At 51.2% G+C, this 22,250-nt stretch overlaps 1 long non-coding RNA gene across 1 annotated transcript; it reads left to right on the forward strand.

The window, feature by feature from the left end:
- The first annotated feature begins 4,127 nt into the window (after positions 1-4,127).
- LOC112903123 lies at positions 4,128-6,292 on the forward strand. Its single transcript, XR_003230730.1, has 2 exons — positions 4,128-4,271; positions 6,011-6,292. It is a non-coding gene; the product is annotated as an uncharacterized LOC112903123 (long non-coding RNA).
- The last annotated feature ends 15,958 nt before the right edge of the window (positions 6,293-22,250 follow it).

The following is a 22,250-nucleotide window of genomic DNA, read 5'->3' on the forward strand; positions in this document are numbered from 1 at the left end:
GAGGTTGCGCGGTTGCCCCAGGTTGTCGCTCTATGAACCGGTCCTTATGGAGAGTGGCCAACCAAGCACTAAGCACCGTGCTGGCCCCCTAAACCAAGTTTCTAACAAAATATCTTTTAAGGAGACGTGAGCCGCTCAAGCACACAGCACAGAGGGTCACTCTCAGGATTAAGTTGCATAAGACCATTAATCAAATTAATTAACAAGGACCAGGTGTGTTATAGCGCAGCAACCTAGCACAACTAACCAAAATGCAACCCAAAGGATATATATATAGGATATAAAGTGGCTAGGAAAGTCCTTATAGGCATACAGTATTAGAATGCGGTATGAAATTGTATTTAAAAGTGATAGGAGGTTCATGTTATACTTGCCTTCCTCGTACTCTCCCGGCTGCTGCTCAAACTGCTCGGAAGATGGCTGCTCCTGGTACTGGTCCAAAGGCTCCGCGTCTACTCACGATCAACAAGCACGGTCCACACATACACACATGCACAAACAATAGCAAAACTATAAGAAAACAGTACAACATTACATAGAAACAGCACACAAAACTATTCTAAAGCTATTCTACGTGTTACAACGATCGCGTGGATATAAAGAACACCTAAAACGGAGCTAAAACGCGAAAACTACGCTTGAAACAAGATCCAGGGGCCTATTTGCAAGAAACCAGGAAGTTCTAAGGGGTTCTGCGCAAAAACCGAGGACCTAAACATAATTAAAGCATAGACCCAGGGGCTAACTTGCTAAAACTCACGGCATGGACGGCGGGTTTAAAAACCGGAAAGCTCAGGGGTCTAAACGAGTAAAACAGGACCCCACAGCAATTTCTTTTGAACTACACAGGAGTGCGGGTTGATTCTTGAGAAGCGCAGGGACTCTTTAGCAAAAGTACCAGCGCTGACCGGTACGCTGCCCCTTTGACTCGCGCGTGGGACTGATTTGGGCCACTAGATCTGCATCGGACGGCCCAGGGCAAAGGGGAACGGATGGGGGCGGCGCTGCGACGCCGGCGCTGAGCCTCCGCGGCGGCGCTTCACCGGAACTTCGTCGGAGCAGGCGATCTGGGGCTACAGCGGGTGTTTTGACCTGCGGTTTGGCCGTAGAGTATGAGCGCGGGATTGGTAACCCACTGGTGGGCTCAGGAAGGGGCGGCATCGGCCGGAGAGGATGGCCCGCGGTGACAGGCGGCTCGGCTCGCCGGCGTAACGACGGCGCGCGCGTTCCGGCCTCGGGTGCGATCTACGGCCTACAACAACCGGCGCAAAAGGAGCAGGGGTTGGAAGAGGTGCTCACCAAGGGGTTGTGGAGGTCGGGCTGCAGTGGAATGGGGAAGTCGACGACGACCGGCGGAGGAATCGGGGCGGCGCTCGTGGGCAGGCGGCAGCGGAGAGGCTTGGGGTCCCTTGGCCGCGCGGATTGGTCGGGAAGGTTCCTGCGGAGGTAACCAGGGGGTCAGGGCAGCCCGAGACCGGCCGGCGTCGAGGGAATTGGGGCGGCGGCACAGCTCACCGGCGGCGGTTCTTCACGGAATCCCGACGATGCAGAGGCCCGGGGTGAAATTGCGGGGCTCAGAAAGTTTCTAGATGGTGAGATGAGGTGAGCGCGGGGGTTGCCGGGGTCTGTGGCACGCCGGAGCAGCAGCCCGACTGCAAGGCAGAGAGGGTGACGCGGCGGTGCAAAGGGAGCGGCGGCGCTGGGGTTTAGCTGGCGGTGAGGGCTAGGGTTCTGGGTACCAGGGCGCAGGGGCACACTAACGTGCGGGCCCGGGGAGAGCAGCTCGCCGGCGGTTTCGGGGGCCGTTGCGCCGGAGAAGAAAGAAGGAGGGGGAGAAGAAGGCGCTGACGCGCGGGGCCGGCCTGGCAGAGAGAGAAAGGAGAGGAGGGCGCGGGCCGCAGGCGGGGGAGGGAAATGGGCCGGCGTGGCCCACGCGGGGAAAAGGGGAGAGGGAAGAGAGGGCCCGAGAGAAGAGAGGGGGAGAGGGAAGTGGGCCGGGCTGAGAGAGGGTTGGGCTGCCTTCTTTTATTCCTTCTCCTTTTTCTTTTTCTATACTCTACCCATTCAAACCAAATCTAATTGAATTCAAAATAAGTTTGAATTCAAACCCTATAAATTCAACACAAGGAAAATAACGCTCCAGCATGAATGCACAAACATGTTGACCTTATAATTAATTTTATTTTCTTGTGTTATATATTGCTTTAAATGCCACAAAAATTAAAGAAGGCCTGGAAATTTCATTTGAACCAAAATAAATTCTTTAAAATTTAAGGAGATTACCTTAGGGTGTTACATCCATAAAGTAGCCGAGTTCGCTGGTGGCTCCTCTGCCAGTCATGTGCGGTTCTCCCGGTAGTGTCTAGGAGCCAAGAGCCCGATCCTAAACATGGGTATGTGTATGTGTATGTGTATGTGTATGTGTATGTGTATGTGTATGTGTATGTGTATGTGTATGTGTATGTGTATAAAAGTATGAGATATTCTTTCTTCGATTAGGAGTGCATCTTCATATGCCCCTGATGCTCTTTCATCTCTCTTCCATCCTAGTTCTTTCTATCTGAGTAGGTCTATCTTGTGTGTCACACTACCTCTGCCATATTGTTATTTCCCCTCTTCAGATTTGGATATTTAATCAAGATAATCTCCTGAACTTAATACTTCTTTAAACCACCACCTTCCCTGAGAAAATATAATATGACACCCGAGATTGCTCATAGTTAAAATGCTACAACAGTATTTCGTGCGCTTGTGGATTTACCGGTGACGTAAGAAATACCAATAGCGTTCTCATGAAGCGTAACCTACGCAAGAAGGCAAGGAGCTACTCAATGAAATTCATGAGGGAGCTTGTGGCACACACTAGTCCGGAAAACATTCAAATCAGGATTCTACTAGTCGATAGCTTTGGCAAAAGCCAAAGAACTTGTCCGCTGTTGTGTCAAGTGCTAGTTCTTCGGCAAGCAAATGCATGTTCCCTTCCAATACAACATATGTGGCCATTCCATGACGAATACCTCATGACAACAAATCAAAACGTCATAAGCTCATTCACTTTTATGATGTTTTATAGGGAGTGGCATACTTTTGTGACAAAAGTTAGATGTTCGTCACTAAGTACACTCAGAAATCGTCATACTCAGAAATCGTCGTAAACTATTTCAATGTAATATTGTGACGAACACTCTTTTTATTTTTATGACAACTACGGTGCGTCATGGATTTGTGACAATGTTCGATTGTCATAAGCTTTTTCGAGAGTTTTTTTCAAAATAAAAAGGTGCATCCTACTGCCAACTAGTTTGATGACTAATTGGACTTAAGCTTTTTATAGTGAATTGCATTTGTAAATGTTGGTTAAGTGGACCCACCTATCAGATTTAAACGGAATATTGAAAAAAATGAGAACCGAAAATAGATAAAAAGCACAAAAATTGAAAAGTGAAAGTAAAAAAAACACAAAAAAGAAGGCACATGCATAGCTTAAACCAAGTACCTAAAGCTACAGCCCTACATGCTTTACCACCTGGCAACCTGGTCATCTATGTTAGGTTGTGGCAATTATCTTTGATTATTTTAATATTGCTAGTGTGGCGTGCAAAAATGATGTTGGCAACAGGAATCGAACAAAGGACGTTACGCTCCCCAAAGTAGACTTAATTCACAGAGCTACAGCCATTCATGTTAGTTAGAAGTTCATACGCAGCAGAGTTAAACAGAAAACAAGAAGCGGCACGCGAAACTAGGGTTCAAACTGAACCTTCCACTTCCCCAGTCTCGGCTTCCTCGCCTGCCCTCCGCTTCCCCAGTTTCCGGCCGCCCCTCTCCCTGCGCCGCCTTCATCTCGTGCTCCGGCGCCCCTGCCCTCCCCCCGCCTCTCGCGCACCTCCCTCTGCATCCGCTGCCTGCCATCCCCTCCCTTCTCCCTACTGTGCGCCGCCGCCCCTCTAATTCGGGCCGCCCCAACTGTCGCTCCCGGATCCACGACGCCGCCCCTGCCCTCCCCCCGACTGGAGCTGCATCGCCGCCCCAGCCCTCCTCCCGACCGGAGCAGCGCCGCCAGCCCCTGAATCGTGCCCCTGCGCTCCCCGACCTGGGGCAGCGCCGGCGCCCCTTCCGTCCCCCAGACCGAGCAGCGCTGCCGCCCCTGCCCTCCCCCCCGATCGGAGCAACGCCACGGCCACCATCCTCCCCCCGACCGGAGCAGTGCCTCTGCAATCAGGAGCTTGCCATCAACAATTGGCTGGTCTTGCAGCTTGTCACGTGAATGTGTAATGCGATCAGCAGTTTCTTGTAGAGGTTTTCTTATGGAAGATCTATATTGCTAAGGCTAGAATCTGCGTTTATCATTAAATTTCTTGAGAAAATAGCAAGGTGATATAAAACCAAGTAGCAAGTTTTTTTTTTGGGGGGGGGGGGGTGGGGGATGATTACTATTGCCCTTGTTAGTGCAATTATTTTAGTTTGAAACAGAACAGGTACACAATTGAGAAAGTAATAACACACAGCAAATTATCAATGACTACTTATCAAGAACTTAAGAAAAAACCAAAGAGCATTTGCAATTTTTGCGATATAGCAGGATAGTATATTTGATATCTACGGATCAGAATAATATAGTCCTGATGCATATAATGCGGATTCATTGAGAAAAGCAGATGTAGCATGGTAAATTAGATTAAGAAGCTATATACCTCGGATTGACTGTAGATATCTTCCAATCTTCTTTTCCTTGGATCTTCACTGTCATCCCAATTTCTGAAATTTGATGATACTTATCAGGGCCATAATCAGTCAGAATATATGTGTTTAGTGAATATAATGATTATGGCTTAGTACCCTAATGAATCAATGTCCATATCATCATATTTTTAAGAGAGATGCAGTAGAGGTAGCCAATAGAATATAACTGAGAACTATGCCTCTGTCAAAAGAAAATTCAGTTTATTATCCTACAAGTAGAATGAAGTCAGATGCTTGGACCTGGAGAAGTAGCATGTAACAAAGTCTCCAAGCAATTATTTTGTTCCATTCTAAATTTAATTGATCTGCATCTAGCTTGCATGACCGTAAGACAACAAAATTATTGGAACATACAATATGTTTATATGCAGAGTTCACCTTATTTGAAGAGGATCATGTATGGTCTAGCCTTTTATGCCATCAGGAAGGTTGAAAAAGATGGGGGATGTTGTGTAGTAGGGGAAGAACCTGTACCTGGGATCCAACAATTTCAAGATATATTTGTTAACGGGATAGAGTCCGGAATGAAGAGATTCGAGATAGGGTCGGGGTGGCACCTATCAAGGAGAAGTTGATTCAACATCGGTAGAGATGGTTTGGACACGTACAACGGAGGCCTCCCGAGGCGCCCGTGCTTAGTGGAGTTTTAAAGCGGGGCGATAATGTAAAGAGAGGTAGAGGTAAACCTAGACTAACTTGGGACGAGACGGTTAAGAGAGACCTTAAGGAGTGGAATATCGCTAAGGAATTAGCTATGGATAGGAGCGCTTGGAGATTAGCAATTAACGTACCTGAACCGTGATATTTGTTATTTTTTGTTTAACCCCTAACTCTTCCTTTGGCTTGTGCCCTTTTTATGTTTCTTATTCTTGTTTTCCGTGGGTTTCATCTCTAGCCTACCCCAACTTGTTTGGGATAAAAGGCTAAGTTGTTGTTGTTGTTGTATTTGTTAACGGGCTAATGTATCTCTGTCTTGTACTCAAGTTATTATTCCATGTCCCGCTCCTATGGCTTAATCTAGAATACCAGTGCATGATTGTAATGGCATGACATGTATCAATAATTGGGAAGTCAGCAAGTTAGGTCCCCATTTGTTTGTTCCAATTAAATTGTCTTTAGCCCGTTACATCAGCATTTTAGCAAACAATTAGAAAGCTTTAACCATAGGCCTGATTGTTAGATGCATTCTTTTAGTAACATTCTTAAGTGGTGAAACCTTTTCCATGACATGTTGTTGCTGATCAGTTTAAGTTGTCTTTATGCACAGGGAACTGAGGAAGGTCTGGAACTGGATCAAAAACCCCCTGTTCCTGATAATCGACGAACCGGAAGATGCTCCACTATTAGAGGAGAACAAAGGATAGATCCTATTTGTGATTTATGGTCTTACAGTGCAGAGGTAATTAAGGTAGTAAATATGTGGCTGAGTGCAACATCACCTGTGTACATCTCATGTAAGTTGCATTTTCTAGCGCAAATGATTTATGGTTGTGTGGATTGATTTGTTTTTGCGATAAAATAGATGAATGGCTGTAGAATATTTGGATGATTGATTCTGTTGGGTCTTGTTGCGCCATATTTTGTGACGAATCAAATTGTCATAATGGGATTGCCATATCAGATTCTAGTCATCGCCACGTCATAAGATGACAAAATTTTACGACATTTTCTATCCTAGGTGGCATGTGTACAAACATCCAAGCACACGGCGTTTCTTGGTATTGATTATGATGAAAAATAAGCGTCATAAATTAGTGATCATAGCATAATCGTCACAAGATTTATGACGAAAAAATAGGTCTTCGTCACAAAATACCTATTATAGGGTACAGGTGACAGAACGGATTTTCATCATGCAAGTGTCACGAATTATGAAACATAACAAAAATATCACTTTCAGTGATATAAATGGAACCTCAAAGAAGCCTAGATGTGTTGTAGTGTTCACAAGTTGATCACCATCCCACCATCCTGGTCTACCACAAGTTGATCACCATCCCACCATCCTGGTCTACCACAAGTTGATCACCATTCCACCATCCTGGTCTACCAAGAGACCGGATTATGACCGGTGGAAGAGCCACCAGCTCATTATGGTGATTTACAAACTCTTACATACTACCCAGACGTGGAGGATTACGAAGGACGGATATGCTATCACTACCTCTATAAACCATGGGTAGACCGCGTTCAAATGTAACCTCTAGCCCAGACAACATGCCTATGCTATCAACTACTGCTATAGCCTCGTGCAAGAATTTCCTTCTTTATCCAGAGTCTTAGGACTACAACACTTGATTAAGGGCGATGAACCGATGTCGTGGTACTAGATTTACTCGTTTATCGGAGACAGGGAGAAGTGCCTTCTTAGACTCTTTTCTCAAAAACTTATGTGCTGGGAAAGAATTTTTGTTGCATGCAAAACCTCCCAGGGGCCGATCTGGTGGTATGTTGGTAGGAATTAACCTACTAACTTTTGATGTTGGAGAGATAGAGGAGGGTGATTATTTTGTTAGGTTCAAAATTAGGAATAAAGAGGACAACTTTAAATGGAATTTGGTCTCGGTATATGGAGTTGCTCAACAAGAATACAATGAAGCCTTCTTGACTGAATTGGTCCAACTATGCACTAAAGAAACCTTAACCATTATTTTGGGTGGTGACTTTAATATGATTTGGGACCAAATGAGAAAAATAACACGAATTATAATGATCGATGGCCTTTTCTGTTTGATGCGATTATTTACACATTTAATTACAGGGAATTGGCAATGTTCGGTAGGAAATTTACTTGGGCAAACAATCTGCAAAACCAGACCTTAGAAACACTAGACCGAGTGCTGGTGTGCCCAGAGTGGAAGTCAAAGTTTCCACATACCACACTATACAAGCATTAACTCGCGAATTATCAGATCATACACCTTTATTTTTAAATACGGGGGATTCAAACACATCCGACAGTCCAGATCTGTTCAAATTCAAACCTGGGTGGTTACTGCGGGATGGGTTTGTGGATATGGTTTCTGATATTTGGCATAGTGTGCAACAGGGCAACACACCATTAGAGAGATGGCAGGCAAAAATTAGACGGCTACGTCAAAATCTGCATGGGTGGGCTAAAAATGTGAGTGGTACATATAAGAAGGAAAAAAAACAGCTCCCTGATAAGCTGGATGAATTAGACAAAAAAGCCGAAACAACAATGCTAAGTCGTCACGAAGTAACCTGAAACATATACTGAATGAGAGACTGGCAGAGCTGTTAAGAGAGGAGAAAATAAAGTGGTACCAAAGAGCAAAAAGTTTGAAACCTTTTAGCAGGTGATGCGAATACTAAGTATTCCAATTAGTGGCCAATGGGAAACATAAGAAAATGCGAATTTTCCAACTCGAGCAGGAAGAAGGAATCATACGTGGTGATGCTGAATTAAAAAAAAACATATCACCAAATATTATAAAAACTGTTTGGACCATCTGGTATGAGTACAGTATCCCTGGATGAGTCCAGCGTGGGTGATATTCCTCAGGTTTCGACTGAGGAAAATGATCTGCTCATTGCAAATTTCTCCGAAGAGGAAGTACGGGAGTCAATTTTTCAGATGGAACATAATAAAGCGCCAGGCCTGGATGGTTTTCCACCTGAGTTTTATCAAGTATTCTGGAACATTATCAAGGATGACTTGATGGCTTTGTTTGAGGAATTTCACAGTGGCACGCTGCCTCTCCATAGCTTAAACTTTGGAACGATAATTCTACTACCAAAAAGTAGTGAAGCAAGGGAGATCCAACAATATAGGCCGATATGCTTGTCCAATGTTAGTTTTAAAATATTTACCAAGGTGGCCACTGATAGAATAGCAAAAATAGCTTAGAAGATTATCCAACCATCACAAATGGCATTCCTTCCAAAAATATACTCGTCGGAGGATTTCTCCAGCCGGGTGGCTAAGTGCACCCGCCTAATTCTAGTTTTAGCATGAGTTTGGGGGAGTCAAGGAATGCTAGATCAAAAGGCGTAAGATCACGGAAAGCACATAAGGGTTTAGAGTGGTTCAGGCCGCCGGAGCGTAAAACCCTACGTCCACTGTACGTTGTATTGCTTGTGAGTATGTGGAAAGCTTGCGAGAGCCTAAGTGTCTCTGGGACTTCGCAAGGCTTGAGAGAACTTAAGTGAACCTAAGTGAATCTGTATTCTAACGTGCGCGCTCTCCCTTTTATAGGCTCAAGGGGAGCACGTACACTGAGCGGGGTCCCGACAGTTGGACCCGGCGATATGTTAAATAAGATAGACATTGGAGTCTTAAATGCTACAGATTCGGAAATCTTCCTCTTCGGCCCCGTGCGTATCGTCTTCCAGGGTATGGTCATGTGCCGTCTCGCTAGCACAGTATCTGCTGTCAGTGACATGCACTGTGAGAGACGTGCTGTCATTGTTGGGTTAGTACCCGCTGACAGGCGAAGGGGTGATGTTGACCTGCCGTGCTGTAGCCTCCGCGCGCACTGTAGCGGCGCATGCCGTGGCCCTCCTGCAGCAGAACATAATTACCCTTTGCTCACATACACGGCGCTGTGATGTGACTACATGCCGCCCGCCTGCGCACACGGTGCGGTGATGCGACGTGCCGCTTCGGTAACTGGCGGGCTTACCGTGGTGTCAGCATACCTGCCCAACGTGTTAGTGGGCAGCCCATGCCCTGCCCCAGGCACGCGCACCCCACCTAACCGCATTTAATGCGGTAGTTGGGCTGGCTTCCCGCAGAAGGCTGGCTGCCACCGGACACGTGGCAGAGCTGGTTTAGCAGCCGCTTCCACAGGGGCACGTGGAGGCACCGGACCTCCTCCCAGGTGGGAAGGGAGGTCCGGGCCCCCAAGGCCGGCCCAGGCGCACAGGCCCCCTGGGGGTCCGGCTTCCACACGTAGGGGCCCGGACCACCCTGCGGTGGTCCCGGCCCGCGGTAGCCGTTCCTGAGCACCTTGTCCTCGTGGGCACATGGAGGCGCCGGACCTGCTAGAGCGCGGGGTGAGGTCCGGAGAACCTGACCCCAGCTTGTCAGGCCCTGGCCGTACGCCCTATCACCTAAAGGCGCAGTGCGAGGTTACGGATAACCTCGCGTCCCTCGGGTTGGACACACTAGCAGGAGGTACTCCTATCTGTATGTACCGACAGAGGCCCCCTGGCCCACCTCGGGTGAGGAACGAACCCGCAGGTGGGGCCATAACCTTGTGTTGCGCCGGGTGGACAGCTTGCACCCACAGTGAAGGGGCAAGAAGGACTTTTCCCCTCCGGCGAGATCCCCGAGTGGTCGTCCTCTGACCGCGTTCTGCGCGCCTGATGGTTCAACTTCCTGTCTTATTCGCACGCGTCTCACCGTACTGACGGTTCAGATTCCACCTTTTTTCGCCTACCTCCAGTGACCACAACTTTGACCGGCAGGCCCGGGCCCACTGGTCATAGGGGGTGAGAGGCGGGCGCCTGGTGCGAACGACTCTTCGGATTCTCCTCGGTCGCCGTGGAGTCCAAATGGGGAATAGCTTTACTTAAAGGCATGCGCTGTAGGGATCGGCTACCTTTTCACACTTGCCTTCTCCAGACGCTGCAGCGCCCCTTCGTCTCCACTCGCACTTTTGCGATCTGCTTTTTGCACCGGCGTTTCTTCCTCTTCCTGCATCCTTGCAATCCTTCCCCTCGCATTCGCAGCAATCGCCACCATGTCTCTACTTAGCCATCCTCGCTGCTTCCAGCAGCAGGAACAGCTCGATGCGGTGCATCGCCTCTTGGGGTGGACCACGCCGGAGCTCTCCAGGAAGATCCGGGCAGGCTCGAGCTCCCTCAACGACCTGGTCACGAGGGAGTTCATCCTATTCAATGCATACATCACCTGCGGGCTGGCGCCTCTGATCTCCTCCTTCTTCCTTCTGCTCCTGGAGGAGTTCGGTCTTCAGCTCCAGCACCTCACCCTCCACTCCGTCCTCCTCGTAGCCGTCTTCGCCCATTTCATGGAGATGTTCGTGGGGGTGCGGCCCTGCGTCTCAATCTTCAGGCATTTCAACACCCTGGTCGGGTCCGGGAGGAGCAAGTGCGAAATCGGCGCCTACTACTTCCAGCTCCGGCACGGGATGTCCAGCTCCTACATCAGCGCCTTCTCTAGCGCCAAGTGGGAGGACTGGAAGGCCAGGCCGTCCCTATCGGTGGAGCTCGACCCAGTGCTGGACCGGGTCAAAACTCTGGCGAGGGGTGGCCTGACATCCGTGATGGTGTTGGGTGACTTCCTGAGGCGCCGCATTGCCCCCCTGCAATAGCGATCCAGGATGGCCTGCATGTTCACCGGGGTGAACGACTACAGCAAGATCGTGCGCGGGGCCAGCTCAGATCTGTCCGGCGCGGAGCCATGACCCTGCCATCTCCTTGACTCCAGTCCTGGTGGGCCCCGTACTAGAAGCGGAGGCCGCCGCCCGGGAAGGAGTACAAGAGGCGGTGGAGATCGTGGCTACCCGCTTCGAGCGTTTCACAGGGCCGGACCTGCAAAAGGAGGAGGCCCCTCCGGACCGCCAATAGAATAGGAGTAGTTTTTTATTGTTTTTGTACATATTGTAAGTTATACAAAGATATGTAATACAAATTGTTTTTTATACATTATAAGTAATGCAATGTTCTGTACATAACAAGCAATAAAACTTAGCTATTTTTCAATTTGCTTGCTCTGTCATGTGCTTTCTGGACTACTGAGGTCCCTTGGCCCCCTGGGAGGTAGTCGCAAGGGATTGGGACTAGCTACCACGAAAATGAGGTTTAGTCCTGCACATGACTTATGATCGACGCTTAGTAATCGTTCCCACGGGGTCCCGGACCTTGCCGGTGAGGGTCCTTTGAGATGCTTAGTGAATCAGAGCACCAGGGCCTAGGCTCAAGGTCCGAAGGGGTCCGGACTTCCGGGTCCGCGGTTCTAAGCACTACGGTACTTATCTTAGGGAGGTAGAGTGTGTAGGCTTAGGGTACGGAACCAGGCTAAGCAGATACACAACTCTGGACCCCGCAGAGGACAAGTACGCTTCCCCGAAGCCGGTCCCCAGAAGACCAGACCCTTTCTTCTCATGAAGGAGAGGTCCTGGGCGAAGACACGACCCAGCAACTCAATTCAAGCCTCAGGCACAGCACAGGGATAGAGGACCACGTGAGGATTAGGGTAAGCAGAAGACAAGAAAAGAAACTGAATTGCATAAACCTCAAAGGCAGACTGAGAATAAATTTCTCCTTGATAAGTTGGTACAGATAGAACGTGCAATGAATGCCTGGGGCTGGGTTTACGAGCGCAGACCTCCACCGCCCTGGTCCGCACAGGGGTGCTACCATATTACAAAGGAAAAAATTATTCTCGGCTAAGCCCCTAAGGATAAAACTTACGGAGGTGCTCAATGTTCCATGGGTTGGGTAGTTGCATGCCCTCCTCCGTAGCTAAATGAACAGATCTGGGTCGGCATACCTTTGACACCTTGAAGCGGCCCTCCCAGCTAGGGGAGAGCTTGTGGAACCCTTCTCGGTTCAGGATTCGCCGTAGGACTAGGTCCCTGACCCGGAGCTCCCTACTATGCACGAACCGTTGATGGTAACGCCGAAGCGCTTGGTTGTATCATGCATTTTGGACTGCTGCTCGCCATCTTCGCTCATCGATGAGGTCTACATCTTGGCGACGCTGCCTCTCCTGCAATTCCTCATCGAAAGCTTGGACTCGTAGTGAGCCCATGGTGATCTCCGGGGGAAGGCATGCTTCGGCCCCATAGACCAAGAAGAAAGGGGTCTCCCCGGTCGCTCGGCTGGGTGCGGTCCGGTTCCCCCATAGTACGCTTGGAAGCTGGTCAACCCACTTCGCACCATGCTTTTCAAGATCGTTGTAGGTGCGAATCTTGAGCCCCCTGAGTATCTCAGCATTAGCCCGCTCCACTTGGCCATTGCTTCTGGGATGTGCCACAGAAGCGAAGCAGAGCTGGATGCTGATGTCCTCGCAGTACTCTTGAAAGTGCTGGCTATTGAACTGGGTCCCGTTGTCGGTGATGATTCAGTTCGGGACCCCGAACCGGCACACAATTGACTTGACGAACGCGATTGCTGATGCCTTGGTGATGTTGACCACAGGGGTTGCTTCTGGCCACTTGGTGAACTTGTCGATGGCAACGTAGAGGTACCGGTACCCGCCGACGGCCCTGGGGAAAGGTCCCAAAATATCCAACCCCATACAGCAAAAGGCCAAGAGGGTGGAATCATTTGCAGAGCCTGAGCTGGAGTGTGTATCTGCTTTGCATGGAACTAGCATGCTTTGCAGGACTTTACCAACTCAGCTGCATCCTAGAGCGCTGTCGGCCAGTAAAGACCATGCCGGAAGGCTTTACCGACCAGCGTGCGGGATGAAGAATGGCTTCCGCACTCACCTCCATGGATCCCTGCGAGCAAGTCGCAGCCCTCTTCCTAGGTGATGCACCGCATGAGGATGCCATTGGCACTACGGCGGTAGAAATCCCCTTCTACCACCGCATATCGCTTAGCCAATCGCACTATGCGCTCAACGGATAGTTGGTCTTCAGGAAGGAAGTTGTCTTTCAGGTAGTCCCGAATCTCGGAGATCCGTGCATTGGGACCCCCTGAGAAACTGGGTGCGGCTCCTTGAGGTCTTCGGGACCCTTGAGGGTGCACACAACCCTTGGTGGACCCCACGGATGGAGCGCCGCCGGGACCGCTAGCTTCGAGGTGCTAGTCTGACCCCCTTCGCCCAGTTCGGCAGGCTGGGCGGATGGCTTCAGCAGTCATCTTTGAAAGACACCCTCTGGCACGGATGCCTGAGTTGATGCCTTTTCGGAGAGTGCATCTGCCGTTGAGTTGCCTTTCACGTGGAACGTGTTGCAGTTCCAGTGTGTCGAAGTCCTTCTCTAGCTTCCTCACGTGGATGAGGTATGCTACGAGCTGGGGATTGTTGCAACTGCACTCCCCGAGGACCTGCCTAATGACGAGTTAGGAGTCCCCCTTGACCAGGATCTCCCGGACCCCTAGGGATAGGGCCACCGTCAGTCCGAAGATTAGGGCCTCGTATTCCGCCATATTGTTGGTGGCCTCAAAGTCTTCTTGTTGCGTGCGGACCCATCAAAGAATAGCGTCCAGTGGGGTCCGGTGAACACCGGAGCCCTGACTTCTGGAGGTGGAGGGTCCGAACCATGGTCTGGACCCCCAGGGACGCTTGGTGCAGGAGTCCATGTAACACCCTAAGGTAAAATTTCGAGATTTATAATGAATTTAATTGGGCTCCAGTAATTTGTTCCAAGGGTTTATTTTGCCTAGCTTGCATTTATTTATAATTTAATTCACAAAGAATTAAAATTTATTTTAGGTTCAACATGTTTGTGCATTCATGCTGGTGCATAAGTTTTATTTGGTTGAGTGCATAGGAGTTGAATTCAAATTTGAGTTGAATTCAAATAGAATCGAGTTGTTTGAAAAAGAAACAAAAGGGAGGAAACAGGAAAGTAGGTCAGTCATTCCTTCTTTTCTCAGTCATTCCCGTTCTTTTCTCAGTCATTCCCGTTCTTTTCTCAGTCATTCCCGTTCTTTTCTCAGTCATTCCCGTTCTTTTCTCAGTCATTCCTGTTCTTTTCTCAGTCATTCCTTCTATTCTCGGTCATTCCCTCAGCCTGACCCCACCTGTCGCCCCTTCTCCCTCCCCTTTCTTCTCCGGCGCAACTCCTTCCCGAGATCCCCGGCGAGCCACTCTCTCTGGGCCCGCACGCCAAGGCAGCGCCGCCGCCCTACAAAAGGAACTTCCTGAGCCCCCAGAACCCTAACCCCAGCCCTGCAACCCCGAAGATCTCCAGCACCGCCGCCCCCTTCTTTCCCCGCTCCGGTCGCCTCGGTCTTCCCGTGTTCCGGCCGCTCCGCCGCACCCCAGGCCACCACATCACCCGCGGTAGCTCCGCCTCGCCACCAGGAAGCTTCCCGAAGTTTCTGCCCTCGACCCTGAGCTCTGGCCGTGCCGGAATTGAACCCGAAGCCACCGCCGGTGAGGCGCTCCGCCCTCGCAATTCCTCGCCGTCGGTGATCCCCGGACCTCCCTAATCCCTCTGGCACCCTCGCAGGACCTTCGCGTGTCGAACCGAGGAAACCCGACGCTCGGAGAGCACCCACAGCCGCCTTCCCCACAAGCGCCGCCTGTCTCCGTCCGTGCTCCACCGCCGCTGTCGTCGCCAGCACCCCTGCACCGCCCCCCCAGTCGATCTAAACCCCTCGGTGAGCTTCCCCTTCGCGCCCTGGTTCTTTTGCACTAGGAGTCGTGATCCTTAGCTAGCCGCAAAGCCTAGACCGCGCGCACGCCGGCGTGGTTTGTCGTGCCGAGCCGCTCTCGCCGTCGTTCCACCCTAACCGAGCTCGAATCCACCTCCTCAAGTGCCCAGCTAGGTTCCCCGTGTTGTGCTCTACCTCCTGGGTTTGATCTCGTCGTGAAATGTCCCCGGGAACGCGTGATCGCGTGTCTCCGGCGAGCTCCCGAGCCGCGCCGCCGCGGGCTTGATCGCCGGCATCTCCTGCCGTCGCCTGTGCTCCCCGACCCGACCCGAGCCGTCCGATCCGAAGTCAGCGGTCGGGATTAGATTCCGCGTACCTCTTCCATCCCAGCCCTCCGATCAAGATCCAATGGACCGGACCCCCCTCGGACAGATCGGACCGTCCGTAAACGGCAGTTAGATCGGACCGTCCGAACCGGATCGCGTGTAAACCGTTAGATCTAGATCCAGCGGCCACGATGCGCGTATACCCCTTCGCGAAATAGATCTGATCTGGGCCGTAGAAGTTAGATCCAGTGGTCCGGATTAGCGCGTACCGCTTCAGCCTGGCCATTTTGTTAAAGAGCCCCTGCGCTTTTCAAGAATCAACCCGCAGTCCACTACAGTTCAATAACAATTGCAGTTTAGCCCTATTTCTTGCACCGAAGCCCTTGATCTTTATAGAATTTGAACCCGCAGTCCAAGCCCTGTATTTTCACGTGTTAGCCCCTGCGTTTAGCCTTTAATTACGTTTAGGTTCCTGGTTTTTGTCCAGAACCCCTTGGAAGTTCTGTTTTTCTTACAGTTTAGTCCCTGGACCTTGTTTTAGCCCTAGATTTTGCGTTTTAGCTCCGTTTTAAGCGCTCTTTATGTCCACGCGATCGTTGTAACGCGTAGAATCGTTCTAGGCCAGTTTTATGTGCTGTTCCATTGTATTGATGTACTGTTTCTTATGTTTTGCTATTGTTTGCATGTGTGTGCATGTGTGGCCCATGTATTGCTGTTACGATCGTGAGTAGACGTCGAGCCACCGGAGCAGTACCAGGAGCAGCCATCTTCCGAGCAGTTCGAGCAGCAGCCGGGAGAGTACGAGGAAGGCAAGTATAACATGAACCTCCTATCACTTTTAAATACAATTTCATACTGCATTTTAATACTGTATACCTATAAGGATTTCCTAGCCACTTTATATCCTATATATATATATATATATATATATATATATCCTTTGGGTTGCATTTTGGTTAGTTGTGCTAGGTTGCTGCGCTATAACACACTTGGTCCTTTTTAATTAAATTTGATTAATGGTTATATGCAACTTAACTCTGAGAGTGGCCCTCTGTGCTGTGTGCTTGAGTGGCTCACGTCTCCTTAAAAGATGTTTTGATAGAAACATGGTTTAGGGGGCCAGCACGGTGCTTAGTGCTTGGTTGGCCACTCTCCATAAGGACCGGTTCATAGAGCGACAACCTGGGACAACCGCGCAACCACAAGACTGGTATGGGACGGTCTTGACTTACTAATTAGGTCATTTTGGTTCGGGAGTAACTTACCTGCGTGGGCAAGAGGGGTGGTAAGCTTCAATGGTCCCTGCTCCTCCGGCTTGGTCTGTGCTGTGTGTCTTGTACCCCCGGAGGTGGGCCCCATCGTTGCTGATCCAGAATCCTTAGCGGTTACACCTTACCAATGTGATCCTTTGTAACGGTCTCGTAGTGTGCTTGCTAGCCATCTCACCTAAGGAAGTGTGATGAACAACTAGCATAGCTCACGACTTGTGGGTAAAGTTGTGCAACCTCTCGAGAGTGTAAAACTGATATATCAGCTGTGCTCACAGTCATGAGCGGCCCAGATCCTCCGTCTGATTAGTGGGGTTATCAACCTTTGACGAGGGAGATTTTTCGGGTGGTTTTGGTTGGAGGGTTCTCAGTAGTTCTTAATTAATACTGATTAACTTCTTATGCAACTTGGGTTATGGTAACTCATCCACTTGTAGTAATTAGCTTTAATAGAATTCTGCCAAGACTAAAAGCTAATGCAGTTGAGTCAGCTAACCTTAGAGCCTCATGCTCGTGTTATACTTGTTGAGTACTAGTTTGTACTCACACTTGCCTCTCTACTTTTCTATTCTCTTGGATATTTTCGACTGCTGCTCAGTGCCCGGCAACGTGGAGGACTACGTCAGCGGCTTCGACGACTTCTAGGCGTTTGTCTCCCAGTCGACGTCCCTGTGGCGCCCAGCTCTGCATGTATTCATTTTACGCTTCCGCATTCGTTGAACTGATTCTTGATTCAGTTGTAATAAAGATATTCATTTTATAATTTATACGCTTCTATTCGAGACATGTGTTGTGATATCTTGATAATCTGTTGTATATATGCATGACTTGATCCTGGCGCATATATGATTGCTCGATTTATGTTCTTATAAATCGGGTGTGACAGTCCACTCCGCAACGAAGTCGGCAAGGACTTGACTCTTGATGGCGTGGAGGGGCTGGAAGTCGAGTTGAAATCCAGCAAGCTCTGTAGCCCACTTGGCAATGTTGCCCGTGGCGTTGGAGTTGTGGAGGATGGCCCTCAATGGGTAGGAGGTTACCACCACAATTTTGTGGGCCTGAAAATAATGGCGGAGCTTCCGGGATGCAATGAGTATAGCATAAAGGAGCTTATGCATCTCGGGATACCTGGCCTTTGCTTCATGTAGGACCTCGCTGACGTAGTAGACCGGCTTTTGGACGGTCTTGAGTTTGGCAGCGGAACTGGGCCCCTCTCCTTGAGCTGGGGACACGCCGGACCCTAGGTCTTCTGATTCTTTCCTGGGTTGGGACCCGGCCGGACCCTCCGAAGCAGGGTCGGTTGTCACATTGGTGGAGGTCGGACCTCCACTTCCTACAGGGGGGACCACAGGGGCCCCCTGCAAGAGTTGCTTGGACCTCTCAGCGACCAGCACCATGCTGATCACTTCAGTCGTCACTGCAAGGTATAGAAACAGCGTCTCACCCGGGTCCGGAGCCATTAGGACTGGCAGAGAGGTGAGATAATGCTTCATCTCCTAGAAGGCTTGCTATGCCTCCTCAGTCCATGTGAACGGACCGGACCCCCCCATCAACTTGAAGAAGGGGAGAGCCCTCTCCGCCAGCCTTGAGATGAAGTGGCTGAGGGCTGCAAGGGACCCCGTCAACCTCGCACATCCTTGAGACGTGCAGGGGGTCTCATTGCTTCGATTGCCCGGATCTTATCTGGGTTCACCTCGATCCCCCGGTGTGACACCTGGAAACCGAGGAGCATCCCCGCCGAAATGCCAAAGACACATTTCTCAGGGTTAAACTTCGTGGACGTTGCGCTTAGCTTGTCAAAGACTTGAGCTAAATTTTCTAGAAGGGAATTCGATTCTCTAATCTTGATAATGATATCATCAACATACACCTCAACTATGTCTCTAACCAAATCACCTAATGTAATGTTCATTGCACGAGCAAAGGTGGGTAAAGCATTAAGCAGTCCATATGGCATTACAACATAGCAATAAAAACCATCCACTGTTACAAAAGCTGTATACTTCCTATTTGCCTTAGCCATTTTGATTTGATGAAAACCAGAATACATCTATAAAGGATAGCAAGTCGCACCCGGAGGTGAAATCTACAATCTGATCTATATGCGGAAGTGGATAGAGGTCTTTTGGACATGCCTTATTGAGTTTGGTGTACTCGATGCACATCTGAAACTTCCCGTTGGCCTTCGGGATGACGACCGGATTGGCCAACCACACAGGGTGGTGGACCTCTTCGATGAAGCCAGCCTGCAGCAGCTTGCGGAATCTCTTCACGGATGAAGTTCTGCCGCTCGATGGACTGCTTCTGTGGCTTTTGTCGCATCGGCCTGGCGTCGGGGTGGATCTTCATATGGTGCTCAATCACCTCCCTGGGGATCCCAGGCATCTGAGACGGTTCCCAGGTGAACACGTCGACATTTGCCCGGAGGAAGGTGATGAGCGTGCTTTCCTATTTCTCTCCCAGGTTCCCCCTGATGCGAGTGGTCTGGGAGGGCTCCGCTCCAACCTGGAAGGTTTTCACGGGAACATCATCAGTATCAGACGAACGGACCTTGGGTGCGTTGGCAGGCGCCCTAGCGCGTGAGGGTGAAGGGTCGGACCCCTTTGTGCCGGCAACTGGGACGAGGCCCGCTGCAAGTGCATGCAGCTTCTCAACTGCCGCCACGGCAGCGGTCCGGTCACCCTTCACGGTGAGGACCCCTGCAGGGGACGGCATCTTGAGGACCAGATACCCGTAATGGGCGATGGCCATGAACCGGTACAGAGCCGGCCTGCTAATAATGGCATTGAATGGGATGTTGACTTCCTCAACATTGAACTGAATGCTCTCTGTGCGGAAGTTTACCTCCATCCTGAATGTAACTGGCAGGGAGATGGTCCCCACCGGGTAGACGGGTTGTGGGCTCACTCTGGAGAATGGGCGTGATAGGTCCAGTCTGGACTCCGGGATCTGCAGCTACTTGAAAGCTACATAGCTGATTACGTTGAGGCTGGCGCCTCTGTCGATCAGCACGTGATGGAGCCTGATGTAGGCGATGGTAGGGGCGGTGAGAAGTGGTAGCACCCCGGCCCCCGCCATGTTCTCTGGGCAGTCGGATGGCCCGAAGGAGATGGTGGTGCTCCTCCACCGCTGGTGGGGCACCGCTTTCGGTGCCCCCGGCTTCACCGAAAGAACCTCTCGGCGAAGGGTCTTGACGTCCCTCCTGGAGACGAGCTCCGAGCTGCTGCCGTACATGACGTACAGCTTCTTGCGGCGCTCGTCCCCTCCGGACTTGGAGTCGGACTGGTGGAAGAGACCCGTAAGGTCCTTCTTTGGGGTTTGGAACCCCAGCTTCCCCACTGCCGCGGCTGCATCAGCGTTAGAGACTTTCTCCTTGCCGGTCCGCCTTGGCGGGGAGGAGTTGTCCTTGGAGGCCTGGTCGCGCCTCTTGCTGAGGCGGTCCGCGAGTTTCTAGATCTCACGGCATTCGGTGGTGCTGTGGCAGGCCCCAGGATGAATAGGACACGACGTAGGGTTGGTACGCTATTGGCGTGTGCGCTTGCCTCGCGAGTTCTGGCCCCCGGCCGCTGCTGCTGCTGCGCCCGGAGCCCCAGTTTGCAGCTCGTTCATGCTGCGGTTCTTCTTGTTCTTCTTCTTGCCACTGCCAGGGGCAGCGACACTGGAGCCCCCCGTTTGGGCAGGCCCTCCTTGGGGGGTAGAGTGCCATGCACGGCCCTTTGCAGCCCTGGCGCATTTGTCCGCCAAGGCAAACAAGGTGGTGACAGTTTCCACCTGGTGTGTCGCCAGCTTCTGCAGCATCTTTTCGTCACAGACCCCCTATCAGAAAGCCATGATAATAGATGCATCGGAGATACGTGGAATGGTCCCACGTACCTTGGTGAAGCGGGAGATGAAGGCCCGAAGGGTTTCCCTAGGTTGCTACCTCAGAGCGTGGAGGTGGGCCTCCACGCCATGCTGTTGGTATGCGCTGGCGAAGTTCGTCGTGAACTGCGCGTAGAGCTCACCCTAGGATTGAATGGATCCTAGAGTGAGGTTCATGAGCTACGTCCGGGCTGGTCCGGTCAAGGCTACATGGAAGTAACTTGCCATTACAACATCATTACCCCCAGCCGCCGTGATGGTGGTGATGTAGACCTGCAGGAATTCTGACAGGTTGGTTGACCCGTCGTACTTTTCCGGCAGATGGGGCTGAAACTTGGACGGCCAGGCCACCGCTCGGAGGTGGTCTACGAGCACTGCGCAGCCTACCCCAGCCACTGGTGCTTGGGCGAGTCCTTGCAGCTTTGGCACAGCCGCATCGAGCTCGGCCTCGAGGTTCCGACCCTCGATGTTGAGCCGGCGCACGTGCGCCCACTCGATGGTGATGCAGGCATCCTCTCCCGCACGTCTGTGGTTGAGTTCTACCCTCAGATCTTCGGTCCGTGCACTCCTTACTGATGGGGAGTGCACAGAGCCAGACGCGCCGCCTTGACGACGGCGTTGCCTGGACACAGATCCCCCCACTAAGCCTGGGGTGACCTACACCAAGTTGAGGAGGCGGTCGACATTGTCACTCCATTGCCTCAGCGCATCGGGTGAGGCTTCTGCATCTAGCGGGTTGTGGAGCAGCTCCCTGGCCGCCATCAACAGCCCGTTTTGAGCGGGCTGCGACATGGCCCTGGAGGACTACCCTGCGGCACGCGGCGGCACGACGGGCGCCACAACCCTGGATGGAGGACGGCGAGAGGCAAGCGGCGCAGATGATGCCACTTCCTCCCCAATCGGGTGGTCATGGAGCTCAGCTAACTGAGGCATTATGATCAAGGGCCTAGATCTAGCGCTAACCAAACCTAGCCCCTACCTGGTGCGCCAAATGTCGGAGGATTTCTCCAGCCGGGTGGCGGAGTGCACCTGTCTAATCCTAGTTTTAGGATGAGTTTGGGGGAGTCAAGGAATGCTAGATCAAAAGGTGTAAGATCATAGAAAGCACCATTGTGTGTTGTATTGCTTGTGAGTCTGTGGAAAGCTTGCGAGAGCCTAAGTGTCTTTGGGACTTCACAAGGCTTGAGAGAACCTAAGTGAACTTAGGTGAATCTGTGTTCTAACGTGCCCGCTCTCCCTTTTATAGGCTCAAGGGGAGCGCGTACACTGAGCGGGTACCCGACAGGTGGACCCGGTGACATATTAAATAAGATACACATTGGAGCCTTAAATGCTACAGATTCGGAAATCTTTCTCTTCGGCCCTCGTGTGTATCCTCTTCCAGGGTATGGTCATGTGCCGTCTCGCTAGCACAGTGTCTGCTATCAGTGACATGCACTGTGAGAGATGTGCTGTCACTGTTGGGTCAGTACCCGCTGACAGGCAAAGGGGCGATGTTGACCTGCTATGCTGTAGCCTCCGCCCGCACTGTAGCAGCGCACGCCGCGGCCCTCCTGCAGCAGATCATAATTACCCTTTACTCACGCGCGCGGTGCTATGATGTGACTACACGCCGCCCGCCTGCGCACACGGTGCGGTGATGCGACGCGCCACCTCAGTAACTGGCTGGCTTACATGGTGTCAGCATACCTGCCCAACGTGTCAGTGGGCAGCCCATGCCCTATCCCAGGCACGCGCACCCCACTTACCCGCATTTAATGCGGTAGTTGGGCTGGCTTCCTGCAGAAGGCTG

This window comes from Panicum hallii, chromosome 8, assembly GCF_002211085.1.
Source record: "Panicum hallii strain FIL2 chromosome 8, PHallii_v3.1, whole genome shotgun sequence".
NCBI lineage: Eukaryota > Viridiplantae > Streptophyta > Magnoliopsida > Poales > Poaceae > Panicum > Panicum hallii.